Source organism: Sminthopsis crassicaudata, chromosome 5 (assembly GCF_048593235.1).
Source record: "Sminthopsis crassicaudata isolate SCR6 chromosome 5, ASM4859323v1, whole genome shotgun sequence".
NCBI lineage: Eukaryota > Metazoa > Chordata > Mammalia > Dasyuromorphia > Dasyuridae > Sminthopsis > Sminthopsis crassicaudata.
In genome coordinates this window covers 130803622-130819011 of record NC_133621.1, presented here as the reverse complement: position 1 = coordinate 130819011, position 15390 = coordinate 130803622, and the positions used below count along the sequence as shown (strand labels likewise).

The 15390-nt window shown below is 35.0% G+C and overlaps 1 long non-coding RNA gene across 1 annotated transcript in view; it reads left to right on the top strand.

Annotated features, from left to right (window-relative positions):
• The window catches only part of LOC141542454 (uncharacterized), a 122530-nt gene extending 107381 nt beyond the window's left edge, over positions 1–15149 (top strand). The window contains exons 2-3 of the long non-coding RNA XR_012482162.1: positions 2671–2806; positions 13366–15149. This is a non-coding gene — a long non-coding RNA (uncharacterized LOC141542454). The remainder of the gene's footprint in view (positions 1–2670; positions 2807–13365) is intronic.
• Positions 15150–15390: the final 241 nt, after the last annotated feature.

Sequence of the window (15390 nt, the reverse complement as noted above, 5' to 3'; positions counted from 1 at the left end):
GTGATTCTCTTCTTTAACTACTATTTGTTAAGTTCCCATCTGTCATGGGTATAGGGGGTCTTTACCCACTAATGATGAAAGGGACTACATGAAGCCATGAGAAAGATCATTCCAAGAAAAAGAGAATATGATCAACATCAGAGAGATTAAACCGAAGGTAGAAAGAAGTGGGTCAAATCAGAGAGCCTGCGGAGGGGAAGCAGGAATGGACTTTATAGTAGCTGTTCCAAAACTTGGAATACTATGGATTTTTGTCAGGGAGAATATAATGCAGAAGAGAGTAATAGGCCCCATCCTGATTTGACTTCCTTGAAGGAACATACTTTCATGGCAGCAATAGCTTAACTATATCCCATACCTAGCCTCCCAATCTCCTCTACAGCCCTATCAACTCATTTCTGTGGCCCAAATTCAGCTGTGTGATTGAATGCCAATGGCAACAATGGTTGGGTAGTAGGCTGGCCCGCAACCTTTACATATGTCCAGACTAGCTGAGAGCTATGTCCTTGTGATCTATTAGAGCCTACTTGTGTCAATAAATGTCAAAAACCTATCAAACAGTGGCCAATTTGGAGAGTTTAGATTTCAGTTAATTTCTGATATTCTGCAGAAATAAATAGTATAATTTATTTCTCATATTTCTGATAGATACAATTTAAAGAAATGAAATCACAAGAACAGAATTCAGAAAAGGCAGAAGTCATATAGTAGAAAGAACTGGACAGGACATCCAGAGAAAAACTTTTAGTCCCAGCTCCTCTACCATTGACACCATGTGACCTGGTACAATTTACTTGATGCTGTTGAGCCTCATTTTTCCCCCACGTATAAAACAACTTGTTGCACCAGACAAGGCCCCTTCCAGATTTAAAATTCTATTATTTGAATAATTAAAATATTAAATGAAACTTCTTAAATTAATCCACTTATGTGCTTCATGGGGCAACTGAAATTACATGTAAAAATATCTGTTAACTTGAGGCAGTTTCCAATATTATTTCAGGAAAAATAACAAGGCAGAAATGTTTAGCTGTATTTAGGCAAATCTAAATAAACATGTTTTGTGAGGGCCGAGTTAGCACCCTGGATACCTTAGAATCAGCCGGAGTCAGGATGAGCAGAAGTCCTTGGTCTTTATTCTTGGTTTTTAGGGGTAGAAGTGAAGGGAATGGACACAAGATCTTTGCGATCTCTCCTCTCCTCTTCTATCCCCTAAGTGAGTCTGGCTAGTCTTACTCCACCCCCAATCCTTCCCACAATTGTCTGCATACACCAAACGATTGGGCCAGCACAGGATAGTGGGATGGGTCATTTTCCAAGCATATTTTAATAGAGTATTGTCCAATTGGTAATTAGCCTTAAATGCTCGGTTGTCCGACCTCAGTGCATCAACTCAGAGTTTCAGCCCTTTACAATGTTTTTAAAACATTAAATTATTTGGCAAGATAATCTGGTACACTAGAAAAAAAATCAACTGTTTTATTTTCAGAATGAGAGTTTTAAGCAAACAGATATTTCATGGTTGGTAATTCATAGTTTTTTCATACACTGGTGATAAAAGTAGTGGTAAATATGTTTATTGTAAGTAAAATTTCCAGTTATAAAAAATTCTTACCCTTCTAATTATTCTTCAGTTTTCCATATTCATCTTTCATATGTGTAGATGTTGCATTGTTTTGGTTCTGCTCAAAATCTCTAATGGATCTTTATCCATTACTACAAATAGAAATGTTATTTCTTCTCTTCATCATATGGTCAAGTCTGTGATATCATCAATTCCCTCCAAAGATGGACCTTACAACATCCACCACATCTTTCCATAATGTTAGATTTATTCAAGTCCTCCACCATAGGAGACCCTTTCTATATTCTGGAGAGCTTCTTCACTTTTTTCTAATGTTACAAAGGTATCATTTGAACACTCTAGTCTTTTATTCATCATCTCTTGCTTTTGCAATGTGACTAGTTCATCTTTTTCTTTCTGATATATAATTCTTCAATTTATCTCTTTGCCTCTAGTCCTTCTCTGTTACCTTTACCCTTCTAAATTGTAAGCTCCCTGGGGGCAGGGACTGACTATGTAATGAAGGGTAGAGATTCATATTGGGTAAGTAACTTCTGTAACATCCAATTAATGGGAAATCAAAGGAGGGACTTGTGCTCCAAAATAGTACATAAAATGCTACCTTTGTAGTTTCAAAGGTATGTCTATTCACCTAGGCACCTATTCTTGAAAAAATGTAAAATAAATCTTATATGCATTCAAAAAAAAAAAGGAAAGAGAAAAGAAAAAATTTTGCATCTTCTTTGTAGTTCCTTAAGTATTATATGTTGCAGTCTCTTGGATTTTTCTGAGTGAAGCTCATCTTTAAAAATAGTGGCTTTCTGGATATTTCTCCCCAAAAGCTTGTATTGAAAGGATAGACTTTTGTCCATCTTTTATGAGAATCTGGTCATCACTAAGGATGCTTAGCAATTTCCTGAAAGCAATCTTACCTGTGTTTGTCCTCCTTTTAAATTCTGGACCCACTCATTATCCATCCAATCCAGATATACAAATCAGTTCAGATGCATATTGAAATTTGGACAGTTGACATTTTTCATCTATTTGGTATTTCTGGTGTGAATGGAAAAGTCAAAATCTTTTGACTGATTACAAATCTCTTCCAGGATGCTCTGCAGTATCTTAAGGATTGATGGAATGAATACATTATCGTACAAAAATAAGAGCATCTGGAGGACATCATTATCCACAGAGAATCCTTCCTCAACCTTCCCTCTGACCTTGATTTCCTTCATCAGAGTGGTGAGTTCTTTGGTGTACACCCATTTCCTTCTTTTATGCCTTACCTGATGTTTAGCAGCCATTGAACAGAGTTATTTCTGTTGTTTTATCTTCCAAGAAATGTTGAATGATTTTGATGTTGCGATGAGAGACATCTAGTTGTTTACCAAAAAAAAAAAAAAAAAAACCTCATAAGGCATTCTTTTACTAGATCAGAGGTTTTTTGTTTTATTTTTTTTTTAATCAATAGACAACAATGCAAAAAATGGAATCTCATATTTTCTTCCTGTGGTTAATAATGAAGTAGTAAAGGCGTGTTCCATTTTGACTAGCCACTGGCAAACTTTTCTTGTTTTTCAGTAAAGCCCTTATTATGGATGTCCTTGATTATGCATAAATGTCTCTTATAAAGATTTTATATAAATGGCATTTAAAAAGGTATAGGCCAGTAGTTATTTATGTATTTTCAGTCGACTTTTTTTTATATTAAAAGAATCTGAGTTTTTTTTTCTTATTCTTTCTTTCTCCTTCAGATAGCTCTTATGAGTCTCTCCATACTCTCTTAATTGTATCAGCTCTAGGCCTAAGCAGTTTGATTTTTCCTGTCTGATCTCTCTAGTGTTGTCCTGTATTTATATAAGCATATCCTAGAATGTGACTTTAGGATCCAAATATCTTGGTTCTATCATATTTGGAGAAAACTGTTGAAAGGGGTTTCATATATTTTTCTTTTGTTTTCCTTCTTCTCTTAAGATAATTTATTCAGTTCATCTTTCAATTGATTTAAAAGATACTCATTTTACTTGCTTCTCTCTGAGAGGAAAGTCAAAAAAACCTAGTTCACCTCCAGCTTCACACATGTACAAGCTGGGTGATCCTAAGTAAGTCACCTAACCTCTAATTACCTCTATTTCCACAACTGTAAAATGGACGTAATAATAATACCTACTTCTCAGGCTTGTTGTAAGAATCAAATGAGATAAAATGCTCAGCAGAGTACCGGTACCTCCCTAGTATAATTTTTTTTCTTATTTAAATATTTTCCTTCCCCAGTACCTTGAAGGGATGTTAAAAATTACTTTCTAACTCTTAATATTCTATATAATTGTGTGCTTTTGCTTATCTTTCTCTTTTCTCCCTTGCCCTTGTTCTTCCTTCTTTTTCTTCATCATTTCCCTTCCTTTTCTTTTTTTTTCTCTCCTTTTTACTCTTTATGCTTTCTGGTTTTCCTCTTTCCTTCCTCCTTTTTCAAGTGAATGTTCTTTATGTGTTTAGGAAATCACATCTTTTCCAATGATCTCATGCTGCCCCTTGCCCTAAAGACTTTAAAAGACCAGCTTCCTCTGAACAATGTTATATGACTGGGCAATGATTTAAGATGAATCAAAAAGACAACAAGTAGACATGTAAGAAAACGTCCTCTTTCTACCATATCCTTCCACTTGACATGGCTATAACTATGTAGTAGAAATATTTTTGATTCTTACTGACACTTTTATCCATTATTGAGTATGCACTTAATAGTAATACACTTACTAATACACTATTACCAATATAAAAAAGGGGGAATATATGTAGATTCTATCATAAACATAAAGAACTTATATATGAGAAGTAACAAAAAAGATATCATCAAAGGCCGGTATAACCGGAAAAAGAAGTGATTCAGTCAGCTAGGAAGAGTGAGGAATAAAAGCTAGAGAGCCTGGTATCCTTGCATTATTAAAACATTTGGTGAATGGCCTCATGCTAGCTGGATAGAGATACAACAAAGAATTTATGAACGTACATACATAAGAAATGCTGAGGATGTGGAGATTTGAATAAATCGTGTTCTGATCTGGCAGAGTAATACCTTTGTAATCATCGAATTACTTAAGGTACTCTAGAATTTCACCCAAATAAGCTGGAACTAGCAGAGGTGTCCTTGGGGCAGCTAGATGGTACAGTGGAACAAACACTGGAGGACCCGAGTTCAAGTGTAACCTCAGACACTTAACACTTCTTGGCTGTGGGACCTTGAACAGATCACTTAACTTCAATTGCCTGAAAAAAAAAAAAAAAGAATCACAAACAATTGTCCAATTTCTTCCCTACTCTGAACCTTTAGTTTGTCCTGATTGTTCTTGCTGAAGAAATTGTATTGCCAGTGAAAGCCCCCATTGATGCATGCTGGTTTGGGGATCCTATACATGTCACTTAATATCAATATTCCAAAGGACTCTGTAGGACTTTAAGTGGCAAAACAGGACTTGACATGAATGGTTGGAGGAGTTTCCTCATTGAGAAATCCCTCTGTCAAAGTAATTAAAGGTTCAACACCACAAAATTAAGTGCAGAGTGGTACAGTGGATACAGCAGTGGCTCTGGAATCAGGAAGACTCATTTTCCTGAAGTTAATTAAATCTGGCGTCAGACACTTTTTCAGTTCTGTGACCCTGAATAATTCACTTATCTGTGTTTGCCTCAGTTTCCTCATCTGTAAATGAGCTAGAGAAGGAAAAGGCTAACCACTCCAGTATTTTTGCCAAGAAAGCCCCCCAAAAGGGGTCACAAAGAGTCTGAAATGATTGAACAACAACAAGGTATTTTCCTCTTACAAGCTCCTTTCCTGTTGTCTTCCTACCTAGTGTGTCTTTGCTGGCAAAAGAAACCAGAGGTAGGGAGTGGAGGTCAGGCAGGGTGTAAAACTGGAGTCTATTATAAATGAAATTATCAGTGGATCAAAAGAAGTTAAAAGAAACTCGAATGTTCAGACCCTGTAAATGGAGGAGAAGAAAATAATCAGTCAATGAAACCCTTTTGAGTTTGTAATGAATGTCTCATCTCAACTTGAAACAAATCTATCTGCTCTATTGGAAACATATAATATCAAAGGACAGAAAGGCTGTCCCATAAAGGCATGGTCGCATTTGAACATCAATTTGACAGGTAGTGTAATTTTCTTACTAAAGACCGTGAATATCATATCGAAGTCTACCACAGAAAATACTACTCACATTCTTCCCATAAGTCATTCAAATAGGAAAAGTTTCAGCACAAGTCAGAGGAGATATAAGAAGAAAGGCTGAGGCTGATGAATTTCACTTATGACCAAAAACCCATGACCTTGACTTATTTCCATTTAATACTAATCTATTATCTCTAACCCAGTAACAAGGGAAGCTGAAATCAGTCTGGAGCTGGAGAATTATTTCTGCTCTAGATTTACTATAAGCAGTGAGGTGTCATCTGCATACATTTGTATGCTAGTGACAAAAATCAAGGGAAGCTTAGGTCTAATCTATGGCTTTCCAACTATTTTAAGGGAGGGAGCAAGATGATAGTGGTTTGAGCCCCTGGGTTTCCAGAACAGAGCACAGTGAGGAGACATGCATGTAAAAAGATGAGACAAACATTTTTGAAACTGTCTTTCATTGCCATCTGCTATAATATATTCACAACCTTGCTTTTTCATACTCACAGAGGCAAAAGTTCCAAAGAGTGTCAAACTGAAATTTAATTTTCCAATATATTTTTTCCCTGAGGCACGAGGTATGCTTGATGTATCAAACACCAATATAATCAGTCAAGAAGGCTGTCATGGAGCAGCATGTGGGAAAGTTTTGGCAAATCTTTTCTTTTTTTATTTAAACATAAACTTGCAGAAGTGAGGGTAACTCAATGAAAGCTATGATGATATCCCAAACCGCAAATGACTTCTCAATTCAAGTTTGGTTACAGCTCTTGAGACAATAGCCAGATTGCCCAAATATTCGCTGACTTGATTACAAATCTTGATTTAGCCCAACTTGGTAGGAGTGAAATGAGGTTATATTTTCAAAAGATTGATAGTGCTAGGTAGAAGACTGTATTAGAATAAGCATGATGTATATTGAAAATGAAATTGATTTCTGTTTTTCTCATTGAAGTTTACTCCTAGATCAGATTCACTCCAATCTCCAGATCTTAATACACGGCCTTTAAAGTGTATTATTAAACCCAAATAATAATAGTAATACAAATCTGACATTGGCTATACTACTACTATTAATAATAACCATAGCTAGCATTTTTATAGTGTTTTGCACATCGCTGTCAGAATGGACAGAGTGCTGGGCCTTCAATTAGGAACACTCATCTTTGTGATATTTTTACAAGCTGTGAGGCCCTGGGCAAGTCACTTAATCCTGTTTGCCTTAGTTTCCTCATCTGTAAAATGACCTAGAGAAGGAAATGTTAAACCACTCCAGTATCTTTGCCAGAAAACCCTGAATGGGATCACAGAGAATCAAATACAGCTGAAAAGTAACTGAATGACAACATTATAGTACTTCATGGTTTACAAAGTTTTGTAAAGTTGTAAAGTTGTTTACAAATATTATGTCATTTGATCCTCATGACAACACTGGTTACTCGGTGTTATAATTATACAGGTGAAGAAACTGAGGCAGAGGGAGGTTCAAGTGGCTTGGTCAATATTATACATCTAATGAAAGTCTTAGTCCACATTTGAACTTAGATCCTCCTCACTCCAGATTCAGTACTTAATAAGGATTTAGAGCACTGGATCACAGTACACATTACTTATAGAAGTCATGTGGCAGTAGACAGAGCACTAGACTTGAAATCAGGAAAACCTGAGTGCAAATATTACCTAAGACACTTACTAGCTACACAACCCTGGACAAGACATCCAATCTCATTCTATGGGAAGTTCTTTGTAAATTTAAAGCTCTGTATATATCTGAACTGTTATTATAATTACATCTAGATTGCTTGTCATTTTACTAGGTTGTCCAAAATAAAACTAAAGGGCTACTAAAGAATTCTTTCCCAAGAAATAGTCCCAAGTTTACATCAGGAGCAGAAAATTTCACCTTAATTTTATTTCATTAATATAGGAGGTTTAAAATGATGCCTTATACAGATTTTGCAAATGATCCATGATCTCACAGACTCTTCCATTGCTACACATAATGGGCCTTAATTGATTTTTTTATCCTATGTGATTTTTGCTCACATCCTTAAAGAAATACCCCACAGGTTGAAGACAGTCTACTCAAGTTGAAAATAGTCCACTGGGTGCCCTCCTTCTGTTTGCTGGTTTATTTTTAATGGTTCTTTGGGAACTACTGCATGATTTGTCCATGTTTTCTTCAAGTAACATGGTAGCAGGAAAAACGACTGCTTTAGACTCAGAGGATCTGCATTTAAATTCTGCCTCTTTTTTTTTTTCCTTCCTGCTTCTATGACTTTAAAAATTTAAAAATTTCTCTAGTAATCCTGGATTTTCTTATCTATAAAATAAGGAGATTCAATTAAGTGGCCCCAGAGTTCCCTCCTCACTCTGTGATCCCATGATCTTTGAGGATATCCTTAATGCTGCTTCTCTCACTTCCTGTGAAATTCTTCGTATTTATTTTCCTGGTTTCCACCAATCTTACTGCTTTAATCTATTTGATTTTCACTTCTATTTCTTCACATAACTCATTAGAACCTGATGTGGTGAGATGTAGATGCTGGGACTCCAGTGTTATCAATGTTGAGAATAAATTGAGGTCAGAATGCTGGCCAGTCTGATCAATTTTGCACCTAATTGCTGACTTTCTTCCATTTTCATCTGTAAATCAGTGTTTTGAGGTTGTTCTGGCTTAGCTAGGATTCTTGCCAAACTTTTCATAGGCTCATTTTCTTGTCCACTGTTTTCTCAGTCTTGTGAAGCAGAACTGCTTGCCATATTCCCTTCTTTGCTTCCATATTATTTTTGAAGTGAGCTTACGGTGACAATAGGCCCTGGAAAGTAGATCCAGTCTTTTTAGAAAACTATATTCATTGCTTTGGGGGAGGGATAATTTAACCTGTCAGATTTTGTGTTCCAGTGTCGCACCTTTTAAGAGCTAAGGCTCACACCAGTCATGATGAAGTAGAATTTAAATAGAACAAAAATGGTGCTCATGACTCCAATCTCCTTGAGAACAAGGCATTTTTGTTTGTTTATTTGGTATGGTTTGGTTTTGATATTTTTTTTGCTGTTGTTGTCATTGTACTTCCCAGTATCCCAGAGCAATTATTTTTACTACTTTTTTCTTTAAAATGACTCATCAGTTTGGATTTAATTTAGATTTAAAGCTTCTGTTATGACAAGTCATTTTTAAAAAGTCATTATTAAAAACACAGTTTTTGAGATTACTCTACATATTGGTTGCTTAGACATTTTTCAGTCTTGTCCAACTCTTCAGGACTCTGATGTTTTGTTGGCAAAGACATTCAAATGGTATGCCATTTCTTTTTCCATTTTACAGATAAAGAAGCTGAGACAAAAGGGTTAACTAACTTGCCCATAACTCAGAAGTGTCTAAGGCCAGTTTTGAACTGAGGAAGATGTCTTCCACTATTTTTTCCACTGAACCACTTATCTTTTCCTAGGATTAAATAAATATAACATCAATTTATTTGTTTAACCTTAATAAAATGTAGCTTTCATAATCATTTCTCATTTAGTGTAAATTGCTTCTATGGGTATATTATCTCTTTAAATATAACAAGAAATGCTAATTAAGATTTGATTAATTATTAAAATACTTTCATCTTAATTTAGTGTTTTTAGAATTTAGCCCACTTAATATTTTATATATGGTTTTCTGGGACATGCTGTGCTCACAGGAAAATATTTTAAATCACAGAAATTTAGAGCCTTTTTGTTCAAAATTTTCATTTTATGCATGAGTAAAAATAAGCTCAGAAGACTGTAAATGACTTAATCAAGGCCATCCTAAGATAAATAGGGAAATTATAGGAAAAATACTTATATATTCTCAAATGTTTATAGCAATTCTTTTTGTAGTGGTGAAGAACTAGAAATTGTAAGATTCGCCTATCAATTGGGGAATGGTTGAACAAGTTGCAGTACAAAATAGTGATGGAAAACTACTATGCTATAAGAAATGATTAGCTCAAAATGTGTGTGGCAGCCCTTTTTGTAGTGGCTATAAACCGGAAATTGAATGGATGTTGAATAAATTGTGGCATGTGATATTATGGAACATTATTGTTCTGTAAGAAATGACCAACAGGATGATTTCCGAGAGGCCTGGAGAGACTTACGTGAACTGATGCTGAGTGAAATGAGCAAAACTACATCATTATACACTTCAACAACAATACTAAATGATGATCAAATCTGATGGATGTGGCTCTCTTTAACAATGAGATGATCCAAATCAGTTCCAATTGTTAAGTAATGAAGAGAAACAGCTACACCCAGCAAAAGAACTGTAGGAAATGAATGTGGATCACAACATAGCATTTCCACTCTCTGTTATTGTTTGCATGTATATTTTTTTTCTCAGTAAAAATAAAAAATGTTATTTTTATATTCTTTCTAAATTCAATTTTCTTGTACAGCAAAATAACTATATATATATATGGTATTTAACATACATTTTAACATATTTAACATGTATTGGACTGCCTGCCATCTAGGGGAGGGGGGAAAGGAGGGGAAAAGTTGGAATGGAAGGTTTTGCAAGGGTCAATGATGAAAAATTACCCATGCATATATCTTGTAAATAAAAAGCTATAATAAAGATAAAGAAAAGAAATGATGAGCTCAGTGATTTTAGGAAAATATGGGAAGGACAGCATAAAATAATGAAGAGAAAAATGAGTAGAGCCAAGAGAATATTGTATGTATTAATACTAATGTTGTTTTAAGAATGACTGAACAAATGTCTTTTTTATTATTAACTACCTAAATTATTTGTTTTGTTTTTGCCCTTTTTTGGTGAGGCAGCTGGAGATAAATGACTTGCCTAGGGCCACCCAGCTAGTAAATGTTAAGTTTATGAGACTGGATTTGAACTGAGGTCCTCCTGACTCCAGGGCCAATGCCTTATACTGCACCATCTAGCTGTCCCTAAATACTTAAATTAACTCTAAAGAATATATGAAAAAAGATACTCACTGCATCCAAAGAACTGATAAATAGATATATAGAATAATTTTATATATACACATCCCTATTTGTGTCTAATGATAGCTATCTCTAGGTGGGGAAGGAAGAATAAGGAAAAAAAGAAATACACATGATAATATTGTATGTTTTAAAAGAATAGTAAGCTGTACATAGTAGATTTACAGTTTCATATACAATCATTGTTTTATTGTATTATATTATGAAAGTGCTTGTCTGTAAATTAAAAATAAAATTTAAAAAACAAAGCAAAAACTTCACAGCCCATTGGAGTATAGTTATATCAAGATACAGTGTTGATAATTGTTCAGAATGAAAGCAGATATGCAATCACTTAAATAGTTTTTAAGAGAAATAACATAGGGTAGAACTCAACATTTTCTTTGCCAACATGACATCAAATAATTAGTTTGGTTACTTTTTAAATTTTAGGATGAATAGTTCTGATACTTTGTAGAGATGTTCCTGGAGGGACACAATGTCACCTCATGGGATCTCCTTCACTTTATTCACTTCTAGGCATAATGACCCAGCACACCATCAATTGTAAACCATAAGAACTCTGGAATCATGAATCACTCTACCCAGTTCTGTTCTCCTCAAATCTCTAAGCCATGACCTTTAATATGTGAACTTCTACATTAATAATTTTTAATCTACTTAGCCATTTTTATGGAACTAACTTTAATTCAGTTTGCTGAACATTTACTAAGCATCTTCCATCCAATTTGAGAAAACAAAGTAGTACTTACTCTCAAGGAACTTATATTTTGTCTGAGTAATATAAAATATGTGAATAACTCTTTTACAAAGAAATTATAAGATAATTTCAAAAGGAAAGGGAGAAACCATTAACAACCAAGGGTGTCAAAAAAGCGCTCCTGTAGATATTTTGAAGGAAGCTGGCAAAAAAAAGAAAAAAGTCCATTCATTTAAACACCCAATTTGACTGTTTCTATCACAGAATTGATTTACTGTCTTGGTAAGCTGACTGGTGAATTAATTTTTTTTAAACTCAGTCAGACTGGTCATTTAGCATCATATAAACAAGACATGTTGATTGACACAATACTTTTCTTTCTAGGCTTCTGATTTAATAGAAATGCATCATTCACAAACTGTATTAGTTGTAACTTTCAAGGAGGAATAAGATGGAATAATATGAGAGATCTCAGTTTCCTTTGTCAACATAGCACCAAATCAGTTTGATTGCATTTCAATTTTTGCTGGAGTTTAGATAAAGCATAGAGATAGCCTGAGAGAATAGTACTCTTTCTGGGACTCTCTTTTACTTTATTCCTTTGTAGGAGTAATTAAAAGGGGAAAAAACAGTTGGTCCTGGGGATTACAGGCCATTTCCTCTGGTCCCAATATTCTCTTTCCTGAGCTCTACCTCCATGGACCTTCTCTTCCCCTTCAGAGCTCATCTCAAGTACTACAACCTATCTACATAAACCCTTTTTTCCCCCTGATTCTATCACTTTGTAATTGTTCTTCCCTCTCAAATTTCAGTTCAGTTGTTTTTCAGTCATGTCCAACTCTTTGTGACCCCATTTAAGATTTTCTTGGCAAAGATACTAGAATGATTTGCCATTTTCTTCTTCAGCTCAGTTTAGAAACTGAAGCAAATGGGGTTAAGCTAGTAAGTGTCTAAGGACAGATATGAACTCAAGGAGATGAATCTTTCTGATTCCAGGCTCAGCATTTTATCCACTGAGCCACCTGGCTGTCTATTATCTATATTATATGCAATCTAAAAATCATCTGGAAGTGTTACATAACATATAACATATCATTTGCATATTTTATAATATATAATACATAGATGCACACATCTGGCAGTTTCCCTGAGACAATTTAGCTCTCTCTCCTTCCCCCCCCACTATTTCATTCTATGCTCAGCAGCTTATCCATTTGCAATCCCTGTCCCACCAAAAAACCACATACACTAAGAGATATGATGTATCACATTGGGAAACTGTCTCAGGGAAATTGTAATGTTCTTTTCGTTCACTAACTTTTCACCAAATCAAAAAGCCATATTTTTACTATCAGTCTTCCTCCAATCATGTTGTATGACTTCACGAAAAGAGCAGCAATCGCCAAAGATTTTGCAGTTGAGTCTCTTGCCACTGGCAAGGGAGAGCATTACAAGCAGAAGAAGGCATGTAAAGGATTTCACCAAAGAAATGCATTATTGAAAAAGAAAATTAACTAATCATGTGTTAAGATCAAAGGAGAACCAATAGAGAGATGATCTGCTCCATTGATGTCCGTGTAAAATCAAGAGAATGTGAGCAAGAGCTTCCAACACTTTGGGTGAACCCCTCTGTGGAGAACTCATGGGAAAACATATGCATAAATGGTCAGGATGGGTCAGTATTTGCAACATGAGAGGCAATATGCAGACGAATATGAATCTGTTGAAGCATGTGAGCACATTGTCCAGTACCCAGCCCAGGGTCTTATATGTAATAGCTATGTATTAAATGCTTGTTGAATTGTATTGTGGGACATGTGATAAGTCATGGCAGAGGAGAAAATGGAGTAGCAATATAAATGTGGGGAGGAAAAAGATCTGGGAAGCAGAGCAGGGGACAAAATGGTTTGTTTTTTTTTTTCCTAGGGAGCTTTCACTGCAAAATCATCTTGATCCTGCTACCAGGCTTGGGAACAACATCAACTAATTAAAAGAGAGTCTGGCTTCTATTTCAATGTTGTCTTTACTGTACTTCTGTGAAGAGTGGCTATCATATGAAGAAAGCTCTGCCAAAACAAAGATTTGTGTTACTGAAAAGTGTACGCTATGTTCTGAGCTTGTGCACTTCTTTGCTGAAAAATGTCCAGAAATTGTTATTAATAAATAGACAGCTGTCTCTGCTTCTCTTCTACTTCTTTCTCCATTCATAGTTTGTTTCAAAAGCTTGAATCCCTCGAGATAATTTGGCCTGTGAGGTCATGATGGAAGATTGAGGGAGTTAGCCACCTCAGCAGTATATTTTCTCTTATGTATCCAGATTGCCTGTGGTGTAATTCTATCCCTAGAAAAGAAATATTAATTGAGTTATATACCAAGGAGGGAAATTTAGGAAGAGAAGTGATAGAAACATTAGGAGAGATCTGAATGAGGATTCACTGGCAAAGTTCATTCCCCCAACTCCAACTCATTTTGCTCTGCAGCAAGTTTTCGATGGAATGATTCATTTAAGCAATGGTTTTTATTCATATTTTTAAGCTGTTGGGCCTGAAATTGAAGTCTCCCTTGTCACCAGTTAGACTTACTAGTTTTAATGATTTGAGTTTTAAATGAAGGTCATTATATAATACCCTACATTGCATACAGATTATAAAGTTCCTGCCAGCTTTGCCTTTTAATTAAATTATTCTTTCAAGTGGAATATAAGAGTAGAAAAACCCATTTTCTTTTCATACTGAGACTGTGTAGCTAAACTTGTCTGTTTTATTATTGATGTATTCAGAATTAAGTTGTTTCTCTGAAATGACCTTCAGCCAAGTCTACATAAGAGAAGAATATATTGTTTTATTTGTCCAATACAGCTTTTCTACCTCATTTCAGTTATCCATAAATGGTACAAATTTTCCTGCCTCGTATAGCTTTTCTCTTTGCCTAAATGAGAATCTGAACATAAACTTTCTGAACAAACACTTAGTTCTATCTGATCTTTCTGACAATGCCTATTAGTAATATGAATGAAATTTCATCTGCAATACAGGAAAATGCTCTGAGATAAACTGTGTTAAGGTGGTAGACAATTCCCAAACATATAGTCTGTCTTTCAGAAGTCTGTAATCATTTACTTTATAGATAACTCATTTATATTGTGCTATAATGATTACAAAGAATTTTATGTGAGTTGTGTTTCTTATTGGATTATTATAATAGTTCCATGATCACCAATAGTAATCAAGCTCTACATACTTGCCTAACAAGGAATTGGGAGAGGGAACATACACTCATACATGCATTCATAAATATATGTATATATGTATGAAAATGTACATATGTAGTTGTTTGGATGTTGTTTCTCCCATTAAACTGGTAGCACTTTGAGAACAAGGATTGTTTTGGGCCTCTCTTTGAATTCCTAGTATTTAGCACAGTAAATGCTTGTTGGTTTGACTTGATTGACAATAGTGACAGTAGCTCTTGGGAAGTATATTCAGCTTGTTTTTAGGACTAGTCAGGATGATTGAACTTGTCAGATGCACACACACACATGCTGAAGTATTCATAATAATCTGATCAGCAGTTATAGAAGTTAGAACTAGATGAGTCTTTGGAAGCCATCTAGGCCAGGGCACTCAATTTTTAAATGAAAAAGACCTAGAGAGTTTAAGTAATTTGTCCACACAGATAGTAAAATTCAAACGCAGGCCCTCTGACCCCAAAACTAGTACTCATCCCATTGTACTATGATGCCTCTCAGAGATCTTAAGAGGGAATGCATTTATTTCACTTATATTGTTTACTTTTCTAAATTATAAATTTTATATCATTTCTTACAATTAAGTTATCATTAGTTAACATTCTTCTCATTGCTTATGTCTACTACATGTCTTACTCTGTCTCTTTGATTCAGCCAAAAGTTTGATTTTTGGAGATTATGTTGATTCACAGAGTGAGAAAGGG